The sequence below is a fragment of the Lupinus angustifolius genome, chromosome LG01, assembly GCF_001865875.1.
Source record: "Lupinus angustifolius cultivar Tanjil chromosome LG01, LupAngTanjil_v1.0, whole genome shotgun sequence".
NCBI classification, from domain to species: Eukaryota; Viridiplantae; Streptophyta; class Magnoliopsida; order Fabales; family Fabaceae; genus Lupinus; species Lupinus angustifolius.
Genome location: NC_032009.1, coordinates 32,030,234 through 32,053,687, shown reverse-complemented (window position 1 = coordinate 32,053,687; position 23,454 = coordinate 32,030,234).

The window sequence follows — 23,454 nt, the reverse complement described above, 5'->3', positions numbered from 1 at the left end:
GATGATTCAATAAATACCTAACCTTGAATCGGATGGATAAAAGCGAGTAAGTTCATTTTAGATTGGAAGTTTTATTTTCGCATAAAATGTTAACAATAATTATCAAAGTGACCTAATTAGCGTTATTTTGATTTTGGTGTGATGAAGAGTTCGAGAAGAAACCCGACGAGTTAAGCTCACCTAAAATCGAGGAAATAATCTGCACGACACACTCAGGTGAGGGAGAAAACATTGTGACACAGTGGTGTCCAAATATGCTTCAGGGCCTCCAAACTCCCTCACAAGTTTGGAGTTGTCTTGGGTATTAAGAAAACTTGTACTTAATCAATTGTCTGTTTTGTTTGGATTAAGTACAACAATATTTCTTATGCCGAATTATGTTAGGTTATGTTTATGTATGAAGATGCCATGATTATTCCTGTTTAATATTGCTCGAATAACTTATGAGATAATTATTAAATTCAAGGCTTAAAAACATGTGTTATAGAGTAGAAAACTTTTCGTTGAGAAATTTTTTTTTAACTAAGTTTCAGGCTTTTCTCGCTTGAGCAAGAAGTGTCCAGAGAAAACGGGTTTTCTCGCTTGAGCTGAAATATGCACAAAGAAAACTGGTTGTTTTCTTGCTTAAGCGAGCAACTCTTGCTTGAGCCACAAGTGCCTTGTAAAAACGGTGATTCCCTTGCTTGAGCAAGACAGCTCTGGCTTAAGTCGTCTGAACGATAACTCCCACATGTGCGAGAGTCTAATGACATTTTTTCCATCTAGAATTCATTCACTTCCAATCATATTCAATAAAACCTAAAACACCTTTATTGGAGATAATGTTCTTTCAATAAGTAAATGTTGTAAAGATGAATAATTATATGAAATTATTGGAAATAATAGAAAGAAGAATTGCCATATCTAACGTGATATATGTAAAGAATGGCATGGTTAAGGAAGAGGCCCACAAGTGTTATATTATTTCCACGCAGTGAGATCGTCTGACCGTAAGAGGCTTGACTTGAGAGTCGTCCAGGGTGATTTAGCGATGGTTCGTAGTGGTGCTGAGAAGTATTATATGCTCAAGCAGCGAGATTGTCTGACCGTAAGAGGCTTGGCTTGAGAGCTGTCTAGGGTGATTCAACAATGGTTCATAGTGATGCTGAGGTTTATTCTCTGTGGTTTAAATGTTAAGATCGGGTTCCACTAGAAGCATTCCCAATGGGAGATGTCTTAGGATGGGTAGTGATTCTTCTGCAACTTTTACTTCAATGGAAATGCTTTCATCATCTGGGCTCTTTCTTCAAAGGGTTTTTCTGAAATATTTAGAATACATGTTACTTTACTTCCGTGTGTTTTTTTGGTATAAATTATTGTACACTGATGAATATAATAGTACATATATACTAGCTATTTATACAAAAAGATAGCTACAAGTGATGTAGGATTGTTGAGACAAAAATATAGTATAGTTTAAATTTGATGTACTATTGTTGAGACAAAAAAGATAGGCAGTTCTTTGCTGGTTTAAAATTTCAGCATTCAACCTTTCCTTACAAAAACACCATGATAATTTCCATTTTATTGTTAGTAATTTTAAATTATATATATGGATTGACTAATTTTATCAATACTTAAATTTAAGGAGTAATTAAGAAAAAAAAAATAGTTCATAATGTTTATTTGTAAAACACATAAAGTTTAAGAGGTTTTATGAACTTTCCCCTAGATTTTCTTTTGCAAATGAGCATAGTACTAGTTAATAATGTGTCCTTTTATATTTCTATTCCAAATGTATTGGCCTTAGTCTGTGATAATTATTCAAAAATATAATAAAAACATAATTTTCTGTAGACACGAAAACAATCAAGCAAAAAAATGGAAGCAAAAAAATATATTAAAGGTGAAAAGAAACAATAACAATATTTCTACACTTAAATTTATACATCACCTTCGTTAGGGAGTTTAATTTTAATGTAAATTTATTAATATTATCATCTAATCATGTCTTATTACGAGTGTTATTTATAAAAATCAAATTTGCCTATCTAGTGATGTGAAATAATGCACAATTGATGATAATAGGAAGAGAGAAATAGGATACATATATTAAGAAGAGAGAAAAATGGGGAGAGGGAAAAGAGACAAAATTTGAAAAGTTAGATATTAGCTAAGGTAAGAAAGTTTAACAAATGACATATTTGAGTGTAACATATTCCAGTCATTAAGTGTGAAAATTAATAATTGAACATTCTTATATTCTAAGAGTTAAGGAAATGTTATTCAAACTTTACATCTTGATGATTTATCGCACAAATTCCATCAGTTTTCATGCCTTTTCAGGACTTAAAGAGCAAAAAAGGAGCAAGAATTGATTTCAAATATTTGAAAGCCTAGATTAGTTGATCTACACCTAGCGTAGAAAATGTGTCAAGTGCAACTTGGCTAACTTAAAGGCCGAGGCCGGACGAAGAGTTATGGTCAGTACAACTTCCCTACGCCCATTGAAACATTAAAAAAATCATAATGTTAAAAGGATCAAAAATCAAAGGGTTCCAAAATGATTGTTTCCTTATATTATTTCTATTAGAATTAGAATGTATTCGACTTCTCTTAACTTCTAGGTTAGTTTTTGGCTGGAAATGAGATGTAAATGTAATGGAAAAAGATTAGAGGAGTTGATGTATGCTTATTGATGAGGTAATCCAAAACTAAAATGGCGATACAAATAAAATTTAACATTATTAATATTAATTATGGAATGAGGTAATCCACATAAAGAATTAACACCCAATTACATTCAGTGTTGATATAGCTCCATATATGTTACTGATTAGGGTGTGTGTGACCTAGTTATGATGATTGTTGAGGAAATCTATAATCCAAATTTATTGAGTGTTAAGGGGATCAATGATCTAATTTCGTCGTTTGTTGTTTGTTGAGAGGATCTTAGGATCTGTTGATTTTACCGAGCATATGCAAATGAATTCTCAATCATATGAAAACAAATATATTCTGAATATGGGGTAATACATTTTTTTGAGTTTATTCAAGTGTGAAGTCTCACATTGGACATACGGGGATGAGCGAAAAAATTTATAAGTAGAAAAAACTCATGAAACTAATGCCTTAAGGTTTTGGTTCAAGACGTGGTGTTTCACTTGTGGCTCTCCACTCTTCTCATACCCGGTAACAATGGAACTCCCTGGTGGTTGGAGGCTCCCTAGTTGCAGTCTGGTCTGACAAGTAGTATCAGAGTCAATGACTCGGCTAGGACATGGTGGACTTAAGGGGAGCGGACTGGAAAGTGTGTGGTATCCATACTTGATGGGGATATTGTTGGGTTTATTCAAGTGTAAAGTCACACATTGGATATGCGGGTAGTGAAAAAGTTTATAATAGAAAATGCCCATGAAACTAATGCCTTAAGGTTTTGGTTTAAGACATGGTGTCTCATTTGTGGTTCTCCATCAATAGAACTCTTCAGTGGTTGGACGTTCTCCGATCGCAATCTGGTCCAACATATGTCTACGAACTCAAGGTGTCAGGTGAAGGTCAGGCACCTCTAACAAGTGTGTTGTATACAAATCTTTAATTATGGACTAGAAGTTTGAGACATTTAACACAATTTTTACAAATTGATTATGTTGTCATAATGAGTGATATATATCCCAAGAGTTATTAATATTCTAATTTATGTTAATGAAATGTATTATGAGTTTATATGCATTAAATATTTTTCATTATATTGTACATTTCGAAAAATTTCAAAATAGTGTTAATAAGATCTTTATCTTACAAAACTTTGATTTTATGATATTTTTAGGTGAGATATTTAAGGAATGTGAGTTTGAACCATGTTGAAGACCTATTGTTACTCAGCCATACGCTTGACTTTTTTATGAATTGTTCTTATTTGAATAAATTATTTTAGAAAGTCTATATTAAGTTCTAAGTGACGTATGGACTATATTTTATCATTTTAATTTAATGTCAACTATCATTGAAAAAATCAGTATTTTTTTAATATTTAATAAAATTTAAAGAGACATTTAGCACAATTTGTGCAAATTGATTATGTTGTCATAATGAGTCATATGTATGACAAAAGTTATTAATGTTATAATATATATTAATGAAATGTATTATGAGTTAATATGTATTAAATATTTTTCATTATATTATACTCCATAAAGATGTTATGTACTTGTGATGACTAGAAATGTCATAGTTCGTTTGAAAATAATGTTAATGAGATATTTTATCTCACCACACTTTGATTTTATGATATTCTTAGGTGAGATATTTAAGGAATGTGAGTTTGAATCATGTTGAAGACTTATTGTTACTCAACCATGCACTTGACTTTTCTATGAATTGTTCTTTATTTGAATAAATTATTTTAGGGAATTATATATTAAAGTTCTAAGTGATTTATGGACTATATTTTAAAATTTTAGTTTAATGTCAATTGTCATTGTAAAAAGTTAATGTATCTTTTAATGTATTTATTTTATATTTAATAAAATTTAAAGAGGTTTTTTAATTAAGAGATTATTAATGATTATATAATTTTTAAGTTTCCAAATATTATATTATATTATTTTCTGTAATGAAAAAGTTAATAATTTTCTTGATTTGTATAAAACAAGTAATGAGAGTAAAAATAGAGGAGTACATGTTTACTATATGGATCTTATGGTAGGAACAATTTCCATTATTTAAAATAAAATAAAATATGTGTTAATGTAAAAAGTAACAAAAAGGATGGTCCCAATACAAGGGAATAAAACCATATAAAAACGCCAAGACAAATGCAAAATACAATGAAGGGCATTGTTCCATAGGATATGCCAATTCCAGCAAGTCATAAATAACCTTCTTGTTAGCCATTGTTTCAGTGTGAATGTGTCTGTGTCTTCCCAGTTGCAGCCACATTACAGGGCAAGATTTCTATTGGCAGGTAGCTCCACACTATTATAATATGCATCTCAGCCATGCATGCACTGTTTTAGTGTGCAATCTGCCAAAGGAGATTTGCCCAGCGATTCTCTGTAACTTTTTCTTATACTAGAAATGAATTCATCATCTTGTTATTGAGAGAGATTCCAATACCGGTTTCAACACATACAATGTTCATGTACCTCAATTCTTTGAGGGCTTGCCATATACCGTTTAAACAGTACGTTGTTGTTTCTTATGTTTAAATCAATCTTTTTAAACTGCAGTCGCGATTACCATTATATTATATTGTGTTTACCACAATTACTAAAAAATGCGGTTGCTATTATATTCGCAATACCTTTTGGGAGACTCCAAAACAAATAATGTTCCAAATCATCAAATATATTTGGATGGGAAGAGTTAGTTGGGCTAATTTTCTATATAACATTTTACGAAATTTTCAACCAATGTCCCTCAATTAATAGTAGAAGACTAATCGCTTCAGTGGTAAGGACATTTGCCGTGAGTTTTGTTGACACTCTCATGCTTAAAAACTTAATTATTTACTAATTGTGCTAGGCTGGTTGGTTTTATCTATGGATTTAATATTTATACTCTTATAGTGTAAATGTTTTTTAGACTATTAGCAAATCATTCACCATTCATATGAAAGTAATACAAATCAATAGTAGATGATGTGTCAATAGTGTAAAAAACTTTACACTGACTCCTTAGATTTTAAACTCTTTATATATAATACTTATTTTGTATGAGGTATTCAAAATGTGGATATTATGTAGGAATGATAATGTGTGTCTCTATGAGTTAAGGTAGTCTAATACTTGCATTCCCCTCATTCATTCATATTTGGACCCGTTACTCTCTAGGATACACTTGATATCATTTGGGTATGCTATCAGTGGGCCATTAGGTATTGAGAAATTTATGAAATATTTAAAATAATTATGTGCAACTTGCGCAATTGTATATTTATTTCCAGTAATCATATATGTTATTTCATATTGTGCTCGATTTATAAAAGAAAAGTTAAAGAAAGAAGATTTGAGAGAAGAAAATGAGCAGAGATTATGGTGATTTTTCAGTTATTTGATATGTTAAAAATGGAAAGAAAGTGATGAGAAAATAATATAATTATTATTAATAATGACACTTTTTGTAGTATCAAGCATATTTCATTACCATATGAGTAATGAACTAATTCATTTCGTGGTGTGTGAATATCCCTCCCAATAAGTGTTTATATCGGGAATCGAAACTTTGACATTTTGGTCTTTATGTGAATCTAGCCAAAAACTTTACCACTAAACTAAAATCTTGTTGTTTATTAACAATGACCTTGACATGTATGTGTTAGTTTGTTTTCTTTAAAATTTTAGGAAATTGTTGACATTTATAAGTGTGACTAATACGAAATGCGAATTTTTTAAATATATAGGGAGTTAAGGATAAAAATATTTGTCACTAATTTTCTCCGACAAGGATTTGTTGTCCCATAGTATGTCTCAAATCATGTCATTTACCAATGAAAATATTTCATGTCAATTAAAAAATTAAATATTCAATATCTTTCTATTTATCCATCATCGTCATTAGTTTGGGCCATGATTTGGGACATACTTTTAGACAGTTAATCATGGTCTAATTTTATATACTTGTTTTCCTCCCAATATTGGAGAGAAAATATAATGGCATAGGTCCTATCATTTTTTTCCCTTTCCTTCCTTATTCTCAATGCAACCAAACAATGAAAAAATTTATTTTCCTTCATTTTTCAATCCTCTTACTTTCTTTCATTCCTTTTTCACCATAACTAAACATAGCCTTAAGCAATCAAAAGGAGTAAATAAAAAAAATATAAGACATAATAATTCAAACACAATTTAATCAATTATACAAAACTCATTTTACTTAAACAAACATAAAAATTAAATCACTACTTCAACAATATGATGGAAAATTTATTTAATAAGAACTATTTGATCTAACTTAACATTACATCACACTTCTACTATCTATATAAGAAAATAAATGGTTATTGAAAATACTAAAGTAGATACTTTACATTTATGACAAGTGTGCAAAGAAATGTTATTTTGTCAATTTGAAGGGTTGCTGAAATTACGAAATTAGGCACTCTTCATTTATGATAAGTGTAAAACGTATATGTTTTTTTGTAAAATTGATGGGTTGTTGAAATTCTTAAACTATACACTCTTCATTTGTGATAAGTTTCCAAAGAAGAAGATATATTTCACAAACGACTTTAAAATTCTGAAAATATCTTTTTCTTCATATTAGCTCTACTCAAATTATACATTATTTATCATTTTTTCCAATTTTTGTTCAACAAATCTTCTTCAACCTAAACCAACTCAAAGGTATCATTTTCTATTAGTTTTTTTTTTACTTCTTCCTTTTCAAATGTCAAAGCAACTCACAAATATGATTTTCTGATCTTTTTATTTTTACTTCATCATTCTCATAACTAAATTTGTGCATTCTATTGGTATATGTAAATATATTGATAGTTACTACTTGGAAATATTTTTTCATTTTTATTTCATCATTCTCATAACTATTTCTTATTTTCTTCAATTTTTGTTCCACAACTTTGTCATCTTCATCAATTCAGGTATGATTTTATGTTTGTTTTTTCATTTTTACTTCATCATTTTCATAGCTAAATTCGTGCATTCTATTGGTATATGCGAACATATTGGTACTTACTACTTTGTAGTATTTATAAAGGTTGTAAGAATATATTTGTCTTAACTACGTTTCTCATAATTATTTCTCATTTTTTTCAATTTTTGTTAAGAAAATCTATGATCTTCAACTATCAAACCAACACACAGTTATGATTTTATGTCATTTTCATTTTTTATTTGTTGGTATACATAATTAGTTTATTATATCAATTTATGCATGTACATTATTTTACTCACACAATAATCTTTATTCTCAAAGGTAAAAAAATTCAACTTCTTCAACATTCCATTCACTTACACCAACAATGTATCATAAGATAATACTTTTTTGCCTTCTATAAAAAAAAACTTCATTTTTCTCTACAATCTATAACAAAAACTTCATTTTTCTCACATGATATTTTTTAAAATATTTTTTCCTATGTATTTATTTTTCTAAAGCGGGAAATACAAATAGGCCATGTTCTTTGTTTCAGCATTTGCAGAAGAGAAACCTCTCATCCTGGAATCCAATGATTACATGTTACATTCACTATCTTGGTGTAGAATAATATAGTCTTTGATTTTATTATGTGTTTGTCTTTTTTCATTCAAAGTTAATTTTTTTACTATCTGAATGTGTCAACCTCATATTAGTAAGAATAATTTTTAATCATTTTTCTTCTCATCATAAATAATTTGGCATGTTTAATTGTTGAACATATATATTTTATCTAATTAGTCATAGTAAATGTTATCATCATATATGTCATAACTAGTGAAGACAATTTAATTCCATCTCTACTATATTTTATAACTAACAAATTTGTGAAATATTAATATTTATTTCCACTTATATTCTATTTTGTTTGAATTTATGGATCATTTACAAAAATGTAATATAAATTACAGAATTATAGCAAATAAATTTACGGAATATTAATTGAGTAATAAGCACTCATTAATGTTTTATATCATTCTCGATAATTTGTTTATATTTGGAATAGTTAACCAATATTTTTTCTTAATTCATTGAATTTCATAACGTGTATGATTAATTGAGCATATTACACAGTTACTTTAACATTGAAAACTTAATGCACATTTATAGTTATATTGATAAAGAAATAATTAAATAATTATATTTCTTATGTCATAAAGAAACAACAAAGTTCAAATATTTTCGATCAGCTAAAAAATGACATTATACCCAAAAAGATGAGGATAACTATTTAAAAATATAAGCGATATGCTTACTTATGCGATACGTTAAAAATAAGGTATAATATTGGCTAAAATTATTGATATTAAAATTAATTTTAATCATTATTTATGATTATAGGAATTTAGAATATTAAAACATCAAATTCATATTATAAAAAATAATAAATCTCAATCTAAAATAAAGATAATAATATTCTTATTTTTTTTAAATTATTAAAAAACAATATCTTTGATTTAATTTAATTGTGATCATGTAATTGATTATTGTACCTATATTTTATTAAAAACAATCATAAGATATAAAAAGTGGTATGCATTGTAAAACATATTTAATTTATGTTTTGTTTGATTAATTTATGATTCCCTAATTTTAAACAATGCTAATTATGAATATATTTTGTTTAGAGTTTAGCGTTTGATTCTAATATTGCAATATAATGTTACTTTAACAATATTAAAATAGTAACAATAGGAAACATAACATATTGTTTGTAGTTATTTTAGAGTCAACTAATAATTATATATATATTTATACTAATCTTATCTTAAAATCAAATAATAATGAAATTGTAAAGTTATTGATGATTTTTTTTAATTAATAGAAAACTATTAACTAACTCTCTTGAAGTTTACTCTCAACCATCAATGTCTAAAAACTCATCAATTACTTTGATGTTGGACTATTGTAGCCACCATGAACAACTATATTAAACCATTATCATATTAAGGAGAATAAGTCACCTTCCAAGCTTCCACTAACTAGGTAACAACATAGTCATTCTATCTTAGTCCATTAAATAATCATGTAAAGTTATTCAATAATATTTGCAACTAAAATGGAACTCATGAAGAAAGAAAACAAATAGGAGATGTAGGCTCAAGATATTGGTTTTTGAAAGAACTATTTTAATTGTTTCAAGATCATATAAGATTTCTCAGGCATAATAGCTTCCTTTTAATTATTGTTAAAAAAATATCTTAATGCATAATGATAGATTATAAAATAAGTTTGTTCACACAAAATAATTTCCTTCAAGTATTTTTCCCAAATTCTCTGCGCTTCCCTCGACCAAGATAATTGGCCCATACAAACCTACCCACCCATATGAAAAATCACATAGATGTACATCTTGAAATGTAATGATGGTGTACTTTAGTAGTGGAGTCTGAAATCCAAAGTTCAACAACTAATTTGCCATCATGATTTACAAATCAATGGTAGATTTTTTTGTTATGCATATTGTAAACTTTATTTCTGCATTCATTTATGTTCCTTAACTTTTGTTGTTTTTCACATTGTTAGTTGTTGGGAACTTTCACACTAATATGTTTATTACCCAAAATTTTCACATGTAATTAACTACAAACAATTTTGCAGAAACAAAGATTTTAAATTGAAATTTAATTTATTGAGATTCAACATCAACAATGTTAGTTATATTGTTAAGATTTATCACTTTAAATTGTTGATTCACATTTATTTATTGATTTTATATTATAATTATTTTGACTTAAGTCCTAGTGCCTTATCAAGTATAATGTGACTATCCGGCTGTGCCTCCTTTTCTTTTAGGGCAACCTCACAATTCAAGAAAAAAACATAATGTTAATCAATCACATTGATAAATAAAGTATGGAAATCAATTATAATTAAAAAAATGAGCACTTACAACACGGTTTGCCGCTTCTTGAACTTGTTCATTATTAATGACACCATCCTTATTCTTACAGGCATCCACCCATAGAACATCGAGTTCTACTCCATGTGGAGTCAAAGGTATATTGCTTTTGTTTTCCAGCTGCCAAAATATAGCTAATAATAATGTAATTAGATATATGGATACAAAACATAATCAATAATGTACATAGAAATTAACAATACTTGAAAAATTTCTTCGATTCCTCTATACCCCACTAGGGAAGCTCGATATGGATACAAATGCTTAGATACCCTCCTGTGGTTTTCGTCACGTACTTTCTGCAAAAACAAACAACATTAACATCAACAATCTTATATATGTATATACAAAGCATATATATAAGAATAAAGTCAATACAAAGAAGATAATTTTTACCAAGAAAAACTCGTCTTATGTGTAGAGACAAAAGTCTTCCAATCTTTATCTTCAATGGCATTTGCATATTTCTTTGGAGGTTTGAGGTTGACATTGCTATTAACATCTCTGATACATTTTCCGGCATTGGTTCTGAATTTTTGAAGAGCCTTGCCAACAGATTTAAAGAATAATCCTTATGCTCCTTACCAGATACGCTCTTTCACGACATTCAACCTAACATCAGTCCACTTGCTGAATGTTATCGGCACATTTTGCCTAACCACAACCCCAGTGTAGCTAACCAATGTGTTTCCACCCTTCGTGTTTAATAGTTGGCCTTTTGAGTTCCATTCAACTTATATCTTCACTTCCTTACTTCTTACATGAATGACATTCTTCATGGTAGTCATTTCATGGGCAGTTCGTTTATGAACAATGATTTGCTTGTCTTGTGGGGTTGCTGTAGCTTCGCCAACATTGTGAGAACCATGATCACCCCTTTGGGAAACCATTGCTGAAGTTTTTTGAGGTTTTGTTAGAGTATGAGGGTTTTTGGGAGTATGTTGTTTTCTATTCGATTATGTTTGAGAGCATAGAGGGAACTCAATCAACGTTTAGATATATAAGGTGTAGTAACAATTCAACAATGCTTTCTCAAGCACTCGATGTTGATATGACATCTTCAACAACACATATTAAATGATGTGTTTTGATATGACATCTTCAATAGTCATTGCGTGAGAAACCATTGTTAAACATCCAAGGTGAATCCAACTTTTCACCATGGTGAATCCAGCTTTTGATAGCTCATATTCATAACACGTCAACAACGCTTCCTTGATTATGCATTGTTGAATAAATTCTAATTAATAACACTATCTTAATTGTGCATTGTTAAACTGAATTCATTCAAGCCAACGCTTAATACAACATCCAAATTAGCAACATTTTCTTAAATTTGTGCTATTAATGAATTTAAATTAACAGTGATTTCTAGAAGTTGCGCTATTAATAATTTCTTTGAGGTGCGCTGTCAACAACAACACATATTATATTAACAATAATTGTCAAAATACAATGTTAGTTTTGTTTATTGAATGTTGCCGCCAAATGACAATGCTGCCAAAATATCCCAAAAATATTAAACATTAAGTATTGTTAATTTGTGTATTGTATTTATTAATATGGAACTGCCAAAATACAACTATCCAAATAAATAACAACAAAATAGAAATTAACATCCCATATAATTGTTAATTCTTCAAATTAATGTGCCCCTGGCCATTAGTCGAATAAATAAAAAAGTAAAATTTCATTCACAGTGCCAAAGTTCGTTCTTGCCAAAATATATTAATTGTTGCCAAAATATTGCCAAAGTACAATGTTCATGATAAATTAAAAAAAGCAAAACAACAAAAAATAAATTAACAAAATAATTTCTTCAAAGTGTCCTTGATTATTCGAAGAAATCATTCCCCAAGTGTATAATGGAATTAAGATATTCCACATAGTTCAGGTTATTGTCCCCAGTAGCTGTTAAGAATTGCAAAATTATATTCAAATCTCTACTGTAAGAAATTAAACATAGAGATTGAAGATTATTGAAAAATTGACATACACATTTTTTTAGGAATATCATTTTTCCTATTATTTTTAACAAAACTTCCTTTTTTATTTATTCCTTGTATTGATCTCTTTTCGGTTTCTATATTTTTTATTCCTCCTATCTTCTTCTCTTTGAGTGCCATGAGTAATTATAAAAAGAGACAATGACGGAGACAATGACTAATTAGACAAATACAAGTACAAAAAAATTTATATAAAGGAGTAAAATGAAATGGCAAATAGTCAAAGGATGCCATTATAATCAACCTACGAAGTTTTGATGAAGACATGGTCTTATATGGAAGCTTGAAGACTTGGACATCTCAATAAACAACATACCAAAAACTCAAGGTCAACGTCATAGAATCTAGGATTGCTTTTTACAATCTAGGGTCCTAAGATGAATACCTAGTATTGAGTCTTAGGTTAGGTAAACCTCAGATGGAAATGTCTCACAAATAGCCTAAAATGAAAATCAAACAGGATGAGACATAACATCTACATATATATATATGATAAGTAACACTCATGCATTTGCATTAAGCATACATGATTTTGTGCATAAAAGGTTTAAGTCATTTCTAAAATCACGTTGCATGATTATTCATTATATAGGGTGTTTACCATATAGTTAGAAAAACCATTTTTAAAACAATATTAATTGGTTGACCCATTTGGTAATCGATTAAGTCATGGTGAAATCCATTAATCGAAGTCATAATCGATTAAATGGAGTTACAGAAGCTAACCTCCCATGATTTCTGCTTATTAATCGATTAAGAAGTTTTTAATCGATTAAGCCATAACTGAAAATCTGTTTTCAAGAAACCTGTTAATCGATTAACTTGACATTTAATCGATTAATATCAGTTGAGTCAGTTATGAACTAAATCTGTTATTTTCAAACAAAATCAAATTAGTTTTTAAAATAAGCTTTTCACACTTTCATCAATCAATCAATCGAAAAATACTGAAAGAAAAGAAAAACAGAGATTTGTTGTGCTTAAGTTGTAGAAGCTATTGTTGTTTCTTTGAAGTTTTTCTTGCATAAATTTTCAAGAGTGAAAAGAGAGAGAAAAGAGAGAAAGTCTTTTCTATGTGCCCATATTTTTTATTCAGTTGAAATACCTTACATGATTTCTACATCTAGTTCTTAGGGTTGTTTGAGAGATCATTATATCAAGGGTAATAGAAAGCTGATTTCAGTGTCGTTATCCACACAATCTTGTGTGTAAAGTAACTTAGCAAAATTCAGTAAATTGAGGGTAATTCTCGTGGTGTGTGGTATCATCACAAGTTGAGAATCAGTAGTCTTCACAAGGCAGGGAGTCTTGATTCGAGCAAGAGTTTCGGTTGAGGCCAAATTGCGCGAACGGTGTGGTATCCAAGTAGGTGTAGATAGAGGTCAAACCAAGCTTGGTGGCTCAACGATTTCAAGAAAGAAGTTTATGCTAGGATTATTGGAAGTGTGTTTGTAACTTAATTACATTTTAGATCACAAACGAACCAGGATAAAAATCCTCGAGCACATTTTCTCTTTCCCTATCTCTTTATGTTTCTATCTTACTTGCTTTCTGAGTTAATTTGCATTATGTGATTAATTGCTAATTGTTGTTAATCTACTGATAATAATGAATCAATATTAAGATAGTAAAGATCTAGATTCATCACTGTTTTTCAAAGCAAGAAAACTATTTTTCAAAGAGTAAACAACAAGTATAACGATTAACGTACTAGTCATAATCGATTAACAAAACTATCCTTAATCGATTAACTGTGACAACTTTGTTTTCTATGCAAATATCGGAAAAGCGGGATTAGTGGTCTGCGACACCTATTCACCTCCACTCTATCTGTATTCTTACCTCACTGATACCCAACACGAAAAAATAATCTATAGAAACATAACAACACATATTAAAAAACATGGAGTGAACCACAACATATATAGATTCAAATGAAAAGAGAATCGTTATCGTCGTCCTTGGCAGATGCACAACCAATTCATTTTTCTATAAAAACAAAGAATTTGCATAGAATTGAAGAGACACATATGTCATATGTCATATGTAAAACGTCGTATACATATGTAAAACGTCGTATGTAAAACCAATTTATGATATGTAAAACGTCGTATACAAGCAACATCGCACATTTAAGAAAGCGATGTTACTATGTCATATTCAACAACGCTTCTTTAATCCTGTGTTGTGGAATAAATGTACATTAATAGCGCTTCCTATAAATTATATTGTTAAATAGAGCTCATTCAAGTCAGCGCTAACATCACTGATGTTCAACAATGCTTTTTCAAGACTGTGTTGCTAAGTTGTATCCACCTACCCAAATTGACAGCGCTTGTTTTAATGTGAGTTGTTGATGTTCTTCCGCTTCATTCTTAATAGCGTCATTCAAGAAAGTGTTGTCGAATGACCGTTGTTAATTACAATATTTGGCATAGTGCTTACATGACTATTTGTTATTTCAAATCATAAAAGTGATACAACTTTAATTTTTATATTGTATTATTAAACTAATACATGTCTTTGTTTAACTAACAACTTAGGTCTTTTATTTAACAATAAATATTAAATATAATTTTCAAAACCAACTCAAAACAGCTCGTGCAATGCACAAATATACTACTAGTATGGATTAACAACATATCATCACTACTTAATAAATATAACATCACATTTATATATTAACATGATGGTACTATAGTAATAGATTAATAATATAACACAATAATTATGATTAACATAATATTATTATTATGTTACATATTTATTTAGGGATTTAGGAATTGTGGGTCGAGGCATCAAAGTGTTTGGGTAACTCATTACACAAACCTATTCACCAGCAAATTTTAAAATATTCAACCCCAATTATCCATAAGTGCAAAAACTAAAGACCCAGGCCCACTTGGTATGGTTACTATTGCCATCCCTATTCATGCGTTACTTCTAGTTTCTCCATAAACAACTTTTTGAGGTCAATATTTTTTTCAACAGTGTGTGCTAGCAAAGCTAACATTATTGATAGAGATTGAGTGTGAATTGTTGTAGTTATACTAAGTAATAAGGAAACTAAACAATTAATTAAAAACTCTGTTGTACAGAAATTCTTCTTGGTCACTTCAGGGCAGAAAAGAGTTTAAATACTAGGAAATTAGGGATAGTCCTACTATACTTGGGCTTAACATCTTTAGCCCCAAGCCTTTCATTACATTTTAGAAAAATAAAAACAATTATTATTTAGCAACATAATTATCCAGCTACTTGGATTTATGCTTAACTCTGGTGGATCTAATTGGGCCTCTATCATTGCCATCTCCTGCAAGATGGACCTTGTGCTCAAGGTTGGAGAGATTTGAAGTGGATGGGCCATCTGAATGTGCAATTAGAGGTCCAATAGCTGGGACCTTGGGCGGTTCATGTGTGAAAGGGAGGGTGCCTCGTGAAGCATCTTGGAGTGGTGGATAAATGGATTCCAATGCATTTTGAACGGACGATGATGCATTTTGAACGGACGACTGGATGAGTTTTGGAATCATGTGTTCATCCGAATCTAATGGTGTGCAGAGATTCCGTGTGGGAATGGGAAAAAGTGTGTCCTTGGGACAACTGGTCATTAAGGGACACGGTTCCCCTAGTTGACCATTTGACAAAAGTGGAACATTGGTTCCCTCAATACTTAAAGTCTTGTTTAAAGTAGTTGTTTCAATCAGCTTTGGCCCACGTGAAGCCTGGGCCAACTGTGCAGCAATTAATGTGGATTGAGAAGCATCACATGGTTGAGATGAATATTTAGAATCCAACCGTGTAGATTCATCCAAGCCATCTGAACTAATTAAAGAGTTAGAACCCTTAGTGTCATTCAGTTTCCCCATTTCAATTAACTCCCCCTCTGTAGAGACCTTCTTTTTCTCTTCTCCCTAGGGCTGTGTGGAACCGTGGAGGGTTTGTTTTCCTTTTTTTTTTTCTGGCCCTTTATTTTCCACACGTGAAGAGGAACGAACCATTGTTGTCGTGTCCTCTTCGGTAGGAAAATCCAATGGAAGTTCCTCGGACTGTTTGGAAGGATCGCCAAATAATTTCCTTAAGAGGGAAACATGAAAGATTGGGTGTATGCGACTGTTGGAAGGCAGTTCGAAGTGGTAAGTAACTGGACCGATTCTATTAACCACCTTGAAGGGACCAAAAACTGGCGACTCAACTTATAGTGCACATGCCGAAATACTGAATGATGCCTGTCAGGATGTAACCGAAGGAAGACCCAATCTCCCACTAAAAATGTAGTATTGGTTCTCCTTGAATCTGCTTGAGCTTTCATTCTTTGTTGAGCTCGTTTGAGATTATGTTTAATTGTGACTAATAACTGGGATCTGTTGTGCAGAAGTTCAGTCACTCTAGGCTCTGTTTTGAACGAACACATAGTCTCTGATGGTCGGAGGTGCATGGTCGTATAAGGCTTCAAAAGGAGACATGTCGATGACGGAGTGGTGGCTGGTGTTGTACCAGTATTCTCCAAAGGAGAGATAAAAGTACCAATTTTTTGGATGTGAACCTGTGAAACAACGGAGATACGTTTGTAGTGTTCGGTTGACCACCTTGGTTTGTCCATGGACTGAGGGTGGTATGTCATGTTGTAGCATAGAGTCGTTCCTAGTAGTTTAAAAATTTCTTTCCAAAAATGGCTGAGGAAAATAGTGTTTCGGTCTGAAACGATTGTCTTAGGCACACCATGTAATTTACAAATGTCATTGAGGAACCTATGAGCCAATGTCTCTAAGGTGAACTTTTTGGGTAAAGCAATATAATGTGCATATTTAGTCAAACGATCCACAACTACCCATATAGGAGTATGGCCATGTGAAGTGGATAGATGAGTAATGAAATCCATAGAGAGTTCTTCCCATACCTTATCTAGTATTTTCAATGGTTGGAGTAACCCTTGATATTTCTTTGGCAAGTATTTATTGTATTGACAAATAGCACACTAGCGAATGTATGACTTGGTGTTCTTTACAAGTCCCGTCCAGTAGAAGGATGCACTGATGCGACTCAGGGTAGGTCGCCATCCGGAGTGACCGGCAGTTGGAGTGGCATGATACTCTTTCAATAAGTAATCCCTCAGATCTTCCACTACAAGTATAAATATCCTATTATTATAGAATAATAATCCCTGCATAGTTGTGAACTTTCCACTCCATTTGGGATCCACTACATGTTTATTCATAAAAGTTTGTCCTTCTGTTGTGTTGTAGTAATTCTGGAGCCTGTCAAGGACTTGTGGACAAAGGGAAGAAAGAGCCAGAAAAGTGGGCACCTCAGTGGAGTGACACCGAGACAAACCATCTACAACAAGGTTTGAGGTACCAGTTCTGTACTTAATATCATAATGGAATCCAATCAGCTTAGATGCCCATTTCTGTTGTTCTGGTGTATGAAACCCATGTGTCATTAGATACTTTAAGCTCTGTTGATCTGTAAATATATTAAACTTGCATCCAATGAGGTACTGACGCCATTTCTTGACAGATTCAGTCACCGCAAACATTTCCCGGACATAAGCAGAGGCGTGCTACATGCGTGGTGACATTTTCTTGCTAAAAAAAGCAATGGGGTTGCCTCCTTGGGACAGAACCGCACCAATGACGATAGTAGAAGCATCAGTCTCAAAATCAAAGACCACATTGAAATCCAGCAACCGCAGAACTAGGGTTGTTGTCATAGCTGATTTTAAATTTGTAAATGCTGCTTCGGCAGAGTCTGTCCATGTAAGACAATGATGTTTTAGTAGATTGGTGAAGGGACCAGCGTGTGTGGTGTAGTTTTTAACGAATTTCCGATAAAAACCGGTGAGGCCCAAAAATCCCCTGAGAGTCGTGAGAGTATGAGGTGGTGGCCAATTTACCACTGCCTGGATCTTATCTGGATCCGGTTTAACACCCAATTCAGAAATAATATGGCCCAAATAAGTCATCGATGACTCGCCAAAAATGAATTTAGATAACTTGGCATAAAATTGATGAGAAACCAATAAATTTAAAACAATCTGTATGTGTGATAAATGATCAGCCAAACATGAACTATAAATGAGACTGTCATCAATAAAACAAGAACAAATCGACGTAGATAAGGTCCGAGCAAGTCGTTCATAGCGGCTTCAAATATGGACGGGGCATTTGTGAGCCCAAATGGCATTACCATAAATTCATAATGCCCATCAAATGTACGAAAAGCAGTCTTGTGAGTGTTTGCTGCATTGACTCTAATCTGATGATAGCCGTATCGGAGATCAATTTTTGAATAAATAGTCGCGCCACCCAATTTATCTAGCAACTCATCAATGGTGGGTATGGGAAAACGATCACGAATAGTGATGGCATTCAGTGCGCGATAATCCACACAAAATCGCCAAGTACCATCTTTCTTTTTCACCAACAACACGAGGGACGGAAAAGTACTAATACTGGGAGTTACTATCCCTTCATCCAACATCTCTTTCAACATTTTTGTCATGATTTCCTTTTGAGAATGGGGGTAACGGTAAAGTTTAATATATATTAGGATAGAGTTTGGTAAAAGTTGGATATTGTGGTCATGTAGTCTTTTAGGGGGTAGGCCATGTGGGGGTGTAAAAACTTGGTCATATTTAGTGTTAAGGTCTTGTATTTTAGGTTTAGTAGGGGAAGGGTTATGGTCTATGTGGTCAGTGTGCTGGTCTAACGGTTGGAATTGAATGGTCTGTAAAGAGGCTATTGCATTTATGTGGACGAGTCGGGTAAGTTATGTGGACGAGTCAGGTAAGTTGGTGAAAAGTAGCTGGTTGTAAGGTAGATGTGTTGTCCCCCTTAAGTGTGATAGAATTGTCTCCCATAGTGAAAGTCATTGATGGGACAGCAAAATCTGAAATTATCGGTCCAAGTGTTCGAAGCCATTCGATACCCAATACCACATCTGCACCCTTGATTGGTTGTAAGTAGAAGGGAATATGGAACAATTGGTTTTGCAGAGTAAGAGCAGTATCTGCACAGACCGGAAATTGAGGAGTTGGTGAAATTGTGAGTTGTAAAAAATGAGCCAAACGTGGCTGAGTCACATTGTGTGAACTTCCTGTATCAACTAAGACTGTGACAGCATGTCTTGTAATAGAACCCGTAAACTGAAGTGTCTTTGGGGACGGTTGCCCCTCTAGTGCCTGCTCGGATAATTGAAAATGGATTAACTCCTCCGTTAGGGAATCCTCTACCCAGGGCACGGTTCTAGGGATATTAAGATATCATCAATATTGGAAGATGATTCGTCTACCAATTGCATTAGAAATTGTTTTCCTTGGCATTTATGTCCGACAAAGAATTTCTCATCACACATGGAGATGTCTCGGGATGGCAACATACCATTCGTCAAGGGGTATCTTCACCCTAATCCTACGAGTAACGTACTCGTACATGTAGAAGTTCCATTTATTCCCCATCTCAGCCAAGGGGTCTTGGCATACTCTATCATCAGCCCCCGGAGCATACTAACAAATGTCGTTGGCCAGTTTCACTAAGACATCCACGTTCGGCTTAGTCGTTCCCGTGTAGGAACTAGGGATGCCTAACACCTCATGGTCCACCCACCAATATTATGAATCTGGACGGACCAATGCCTCCGGGATTGTAAAATATCAGCTCGATCGACGAAATTTCTCCCCATTGTCAACCTGTCACCAAAGGAAGTGTTAGAGTCTGAACTAGATATCCCAACCAAGACCGACCGCCACTTCTCGAGAAAAGCTGCTCGGTCTAAAGTGTGTGTATTACTTCTGACCCTTCCCCTCCTCAAGTTACCTAGTAAGGACCAAAGAGAAAGGTCTCTCCGACCATAACCACAGGCAGAGGCGAAACTCGTACGCCAACGGTGACAGGTTGACCAAGAAGTTAATGATGGTGGCGGTACGGGCAAGACCATCATCTCATCAGAGCTCGAGTCATTTTAAGAACAAGGATCCATATAAGTGTAATATTAAAAATAGCATGAAAAAGAGGAGAAATGGCGAATTACCGAGTAAGTAGGACAGAAATGATGCAAGATAAGGATTCAACAAATAAGGCAACCTGGTAGCAGCAAATTATAAAGAACTTCAAAAATTCCAAGAAAACAAAGTGAAACGAAAATAAAGGAGGGACCCCCTATTTATAAGGAGGAACATAGAAAGCATTTAGTCCAAGAAATTAGAGTTCACTAAATCAAAGACTTTTCCAAAATCAACTTTGAGCATAAGACAACCAACCACATCCTTCTTTGGGGAATGAATGTGACTTCATTTATCACGACCACTGCATCTAAGATACTTTTGTTTTGGATGAAGGCTAATTGTGATGGAGAAATTATGGATCCCACAACCAATTTCAGCTACTAGCAAGAACTTCAGACAATATTTTATGCAAAGAGCCCACTTATCAACTTAACTTTTGTGAGAATTAGTTGATGATATTAGAGCCTTTATGTTAAAATAGTTATAGGTGTAATCTTGTCCCTCTTGAGAACTAGATCTGGATTGGATTTTAATTTTCCTTAAAATAGAATAAATTCATCACTAATATAATAAAATCCTGCATATTTATTAGCTACTACTTTCATAGATATAATCTAAGCGTGAAAGAGGGAATAAAGATTACATGTCCTAAACGGTGTTTCAAGTGGCGTATCAAACTAATTAGAACATTGTTTTTCGTTACCTTTTATTTTAAAAAGTTTTCTTTTATTTATGTAACAATATTTGATTAGTTTGTGTCATCATTTGGGACACCATTTTAGGACATAGTGATCTCTATGCTTGAAAGAGGGGCTTCACCTTTTGGAGCTTGGATATGATGGATGGGGATCACCGGCTCAACTTGGTATCTCCATTTCTGTCTCACTCCACTTATATTTATATATGCGGATTTAATATATTATTTTTATAAAATAAACTGAAAATAAAGTATTAATTTTGATTTGTTGGCATACACTAATTGGTCCAGGATATGGGACAGGAACTTTCTAAGAACAGAGGATCCAATTCCGGATATGATTACCAACACGTAATGCAATTATATATGAACCACAGGACTATAGATTTGTAGAAACCAACTTTTGTTTTACTTTGTCCTTTGTGCTTCTAAAATGCTTTTAATTTTTGTGAGTAAAATAAATTTTACCAAAACGTGTGGTTCCTAAACCAAGGAATAAAACCGTATGAAAGGACAGAATGAATGAAGGCATTGTTCCATGGTATATGCCAATCATAGCAAGCCATAAATAACGTTCCTAGTAGCCACTTAGCCATGTACATGTGCACCTTCCCAGTTGCAAATGCATTACAGGGCAAGTTCTCCTTTCGCAGTTTTCCACTATGATATATGCATGCATCTCAACCATGCATTAAATTATTATTTTTAGTGTGTAACCTGCCAAAGGAGATTTGTCCAGTGATTCTCTTGCAACTCTGCCTTATATAAGATATTCAGGCTATATTCAATAGTTGACCCCTGTAACAGGATGGTTTCAGGACTCTCCACAATGACATCATGACCACAGTTATGATATTGTGAGTGTATTTTTCCAAAATTTTCTATAATTATAGTAAACGCAATGCAATTGTAACTAAAATTTAAAACCCTGGTCTAATCTTAAAGTTCATATTTAATTATATTTTTTTATTTTAATTTTTTCTTGCAAGGTGGGAAAAAGTGTGTAGTTTGAAGTGACAGTCATTTGAAGTGTTGTTAAGAAGGAAGATGGGTACTAAGTTTTGTAGTCAAAGCATGCTACAAATCTCAGTTGAAGCAAAACCACAACTACCAACGGCTTTGAATTATCTATAATCACCTATATTTTTCTTAGTGACACATTGTCTAAATACAAATTTCATAACAGATTTGTTAGATGCAAGCTTCTCTTTGGTAATATGAATTTCAGCATCTCTTACATATTTAGAGAAGGGAACACTTGTGCGGATAAACTTGCTAATCATGGTATTCATACTAGATCAAGCATTTGGTAGAATATTATGCCTAGTCTAATTTGCTCTGAATTTATGAAAAATAGCGCAGACTTGCCGGCCTATAGACTTAGGAATATGTAATGCTCGACTATTTGACCCATTTTTAATACATATTGGTGCAAGGCACCTTTTGCTTAAAAATAAAAAATACAAATTTCATAAAAGTGAAATGAGTGGTTAAAAATTTGTTTGGTATAAAATGAAAAATGAAAAATGAAAGAATTTCATCTATTTATTTAAACTCAGTTATCCATCTTTCTAACAAATATTTGTGCAACAATCTCTCTTTTAATTTGCATACAACCTTTCATGAGATAGGTATGACAACCATTGTTAGTTCTAAACTTCACAAACCCAGGAATTACTATAGAGATTTATGGTCTGTTTGGGAGACAGGATAAGAGAGACATAATAAGATACTATTTCGTATTCTATTGTAATACAGATGAGCTATAGGATAGAATATAGCTATCATGTTGGCTTATCCCACCATGCTCAGCTTATACTTTTTTTATCTCATAGGAGTTAATATAGAAGAAATGCATGATAAGATAATATAATTTTTTCTTGTATCCTCGTATCTTAACACCATTGTCACCACCATTACTAATCTACCACCACGTAGTGCATACCAATTACATTAGTCAGTATAAGAGCTAATCTTAATCATATCATATCTCGCTTCTTATCTCATCTTTTCATTATCCTAGACACCAAATGGACCCTTAATGGATGTGATATTTAAGTTGAGTTAACAGATAGTTATTTTGAAAATATGCAGATAAGGTGAGTAGCACACACTAGTAGAAATGTACACTTGATTTACAATAAATGATTATTTAACTTTAACTAATTAAGAAATTCATTATTTAACTTTAATGACCAAAGTATTTTTT